This window comes from Myotis myotis, unplaced genomic scaffold (assembly GCF_014108235.1).
Source record: "Myotis myotis isolate mMyoMyo1 unplaced genomic scaffold, mMyoMyo1.p scaffold_m19_p_4, whole genome shotgun sequence".
Classification (NCBI taxonomy): Eukaryota; Metazoa; Chordata; class Mammalia; order Chiroptera; family Vespertilionidae; genus Myotis; species Myotis myotis.
In genome coordinates, this window is record NW_023416346.1 from 4,344,583 (window position 1) to 4,348,957 (window position 4,375).

The 4,375-nt window shown below is 33.0% G+C and overlaps 1 non-coding gene across 1 annotated transcript; it reads right to left on the reverse strand.

Moving 5' to 3' along the window:
- Nucleotides 1–3,903: 3,903 nt before the first annotated feature.
- LOC118654867 lies at nt 3,904–4,037 on the reverse strand. The gene has a single exon (XR_004967124.1). It is a non-coding gene; the product is annotated as a small nucleolar RNA SNORA1 (small nucleolar RNA).
- Between the last annotated feature and the right edge of the window lie 338 nt (nt 4,038–4,375).

Sequence of the window (4,375 nt, forward strand, 5' to 3'; positions counted from 1 at the left end):
CAACTCCTGGTCAGGGCACATGCCCTGGGCTGCAGGCTTCATCCCCAGTGTGGGCGTGCAAGAGGCAGCCAATCAATGACTCTCATCATTGATGTTTCTATCTCTCTCTCCCTCTCTCTTCCTCTCTGAAATCAATAAAATCTTTTTTTTAAATATATTTTATTGACTTTTTTACAGAGAGGAAGGGAGAGGGATAGTTAGAAACATCGATCAGCTGCCTCCTACACACCCCCTACTGGGGATGTGCCCGCAACCAAGGTACATGCCCTTGACTGGAATCGAACCTGGGACCCTTGAGTCCGCAGGCTGATGCTCTATCCACCGAGCCAAACCAGTCAGGGCTGAAATCAATAAAATCTTTTAAAATTACTTGGTATTGTATGATTATTTAACTTTCATCAACTTTTTAGTTATGAACATGATATCTCATTTTATTTTACATATTAAGCATTTTATGCCCTTTTATAAAGTTGTTGATCATTTAATTTTCCTCATCTATAAAAAGCCTATTATCCCTTTTATTTTTATTTTTCCTTGGGTTTATAGGAATTATTTATATATATGTATACTGGTCCTCAGTTATATAGATTGTAAATAGCTTTTTCTTAGTCTCTAGTTTGTTGGGGTTTTTTTTCATTGTTTACGAGCTTTTTTTGGTATAGATTTTAAAAAATGTTAATGTGATCAAATTTACCGATGTTTTCTTTGATGGTTTGTATTTACTTTTATATCTTGCTGAAGAAACCCTACATGTTCTGTCGAAAGTTGAAACTATTTTCTTCTTTCAATTAATCTGGAATTCATTTTTGTTTAAGGATCAATTTTTTTAAATTTCCAGTTGCCCAGTATCAGGCTAGCATTTTGCTGTTGATTATAACACTATATATCAAGTTTCCATAATTGTTCGGGTCTTTTTCTAAATGTTATACTATGTTCAATTAATCTATGTATCTATCTCTGAACTATTAGCACACTGGTTTATTTTACCATAGCCTTGTAGTAAGTCTTAATTTTTGATAGAGCAAAATTCACCTCCTTATCCTTCAGAAGATTTTTGAGTATTCTATAAAATTTCTTTATATTGCAGATAGGCTGATTTATTCTCCCTCCTGCCCCATGAGTTTTCTCTTTTTTATGACTCGGTGATTCCACTTCTGAGAATTTATCTGAAGAAACCCAAAACACTAATTTCAAAGAATATGTGCATCTGTGTTCATTGCAGTGATACTTACAATAGCCAAGATCTGGAAGCAGCCCAAGTGTGCATCGGCAGATGAGTGGATAAAAAAGCCGTGGTACATTTACACAATGGAATACTATTTGACCATAAAAAAGAAGGAAATCTCACCCTTTGCAACTTATTCTTTTTATGGTAATTTTTATCATCAATGAACACTAAATCACTTTACAAGCATTAATCAGTTCTCACCACACTTAGAAATATGTCCAACTTTCTTAACCAGACCCACAAAGCCCTCTGTGATCTGTCGCTGGTACCTTCCATCCTGTATCTCTATTCCTTCACAGGAGATTTTGAACTGGGTTATCAAGTTCCAAGAAAATTCATGTTTGTTTGCTTTTTAGAATTGCATCACACTTGTAGATTTCTATACTATGATGCTGTAAATTGTAAGACATATCCTTATTTTATGTGCCACTAAGAAAGAAAAATTACTGTCCATTAAACTATGATATAATGCTTTTTATTACTTAGACTTTTTATTTTATACTTTTTGAAAAGGCTCCTTTAGACTTATTTAGATATAAATTTTTATCATGTATTTTTCTTGTGTGTCTATAAAAAGGAAAACGTAAGTGAAATAAATTGGTTGAGATATCCCTAAAACCTTTGACATTCAGAGTCTGACTTTCCTGAATTACTGTTACACTTTAATATCTGTGTTTCTCCCCATAATAATAACCTCTGTGCCATCAGGGACATCGATAATGCAGCATTTACTGTAATAGTCCATCCATCCACTGCTGTCTCTGAAATGTTCTTCCTAGCTCTGGTACCAAAACATAATTAAGTTTGACCTACTTGTCAGTATCTTCTCTTCTTGGGTTCTTTACTGCTCTTTGCAAGAAAATATGCAATTTCAGTCATTGTTCTAATAACAGAGATTTGTTTCCTTGATACCAAATTTATGCCCCCTGTTCTGTTTCTGTGCTTTCGGCACACGCAATAAATTTTCATTTTAATGCTATATCATAATATTGCCATTTAAAGACATTTTAAACAGCCATTAAACTCAACACGTAGTCCAAAAATGCACATAACTCAAATGAAGTATCATGAATGTGAAGAGTTATGACCAAAAGTTTACCCATGCTCAGGCAATGACAGCTACACGACAGTTTATTCTGGGGGGCAAGTAAGATATATCTTTTTAAAATGTATATATTTTTTATTGATTTCAGAGAGGAAAGGAGAAGGAGAGATAGAAACATCAATGATGAGAGAGAAACATTGACCGGCTGGCTCCTGGCACATGCCTTGACCTGGAATCGAACCGTGACCTCCTGGTTCATAGGTTGATGCTCAACCACTGAGCCATGTCGGCCTGGCATAAGACACATCTTAATCTTAAAGATGCTTTTAAAAATGTTATAATAGATTAAAGATGATATTTTTAGCAGACCTGGTGTTTTTATAAATGGGATTATATAATTTTTAATATAAGTAGAGATTTAACATGGGTTTTCTTTTTGTCTTTTAATAATGTTTAACATTTTTTCTTATGAGTTTTTGGTATTATAAATGCTATACTTATACAAATTACATTTTGTAATTGATTATTGAATTCAGGAATATTACTGTTGTTTCATATATTGATCTTGTGTTTAGCAATCCTGCTAAGCTTTCTTACTAATTCTTAGATTTTCTATCCAGACAGATCATGTTGTCTACAAATAACAGCATCATGTCTCCCTTGCCAATCTATGCTTCCTAATTACTTTCCCTTTCACTAATACGATTTGGGATATAGTTATAATGGGCATATTTGTCTTGTTTTAAAAGTTAATGCTTCTGGCCCTAGCCGGTTTGGCTCAGTGGATAGAACATTCGCCTGTGGACTGAAGGGTCCCAAGTTTGATTCCAGTCAAGGTCACATGCCTGGGTTGTAGACTCAATCCCCAGTAGGGGGCGTGCAGGAGGCAGCCAATCAGTGATTCTCTCTCACTGATGTTTCTATCTCTCCCTCTCCCTTCCTCTCTGAAATCAATACAAAGATATTTTGAAAAAGTTAATGCTTCTGAAATTTTACCATTAAATAGGAAGTTTGCTCTAGGTTTATTCAAGTTAAGGCCATTCCCTTATATTCTCAGTTTGTTGTAAGTTTCAATTCTGAATCATTGCTGAATTTTATCATACGCCTCTTCTGTCCACTAACATGAACATACACTTCTTCTAATTCACTGTTAATGTGGTAAACACTGTTGATAAGACTTTCTGATTCTGGATAGCCCTTGCACTCCTGGCATAAACCCTACCTAGTCATAATATGTTACTTTTCTATGCAGGGCTACAGTTAAATTGTTATTACTTTCTTTAGGATCTTTGAATCCACATTTATGGAAGATTAACCTATAATTTTTCTTATACTGCATTAAAAAATTAGGTTACTCTATTTTCTCATACAGCTTGCATAAAATTAACTTTGGGAATTTCATAAAAGTCACCTGTAAAACTACCTTAACCTGGGACTTTGGTGGGGGAAGATATATTTTATTAACAATTGAATTACTATTTATTGTTAGTAGTCTGCTCAAGTTTTCTATTTTTTCTTGAATCAACTTTGTGTATATATATATATATATATATATATATATATATATATAATCAATTTTATATTTAATTTATTGGCACAAATTTTACTAACAGTACTATCTTCATTTTTTGAATGTTATAGGTCTCATTGTCACCACTGCAGTAAGTTACTGTGATAGAAGCATAACCTGTGTCTCAATGTAGCCACCTTAACAATTTCTGGACTCCAGTATTATCTTCTTATTTTTAAATTTCTACAGTAACTTAATAATACTTACTTTTTATTATGAATTTTCTTTCATTTATTTATTTATTCACCAGTCATGCTAGAAATTTGTCTTTTTGTAATTTGTGAAAAAAATTTCCATAAGTGTTTTGCATAAAAACAGTCTGTCTCATTTCTGGGAATTTATTTTGCTATTTTTAGTATCTTTACCGTTGTTTTCTAATTTAAAAAGTAATACCTGCTTAACATTTAAAAACTGCAAAAGTAACTGACATGTTGAATGTAGCAAATGAACTATTTGCATATTTATTATTAGCTTTAAAAATATGATCTTACAGTACATACTGTTTTGCCCCTTGCTATTATCTTATACTAGT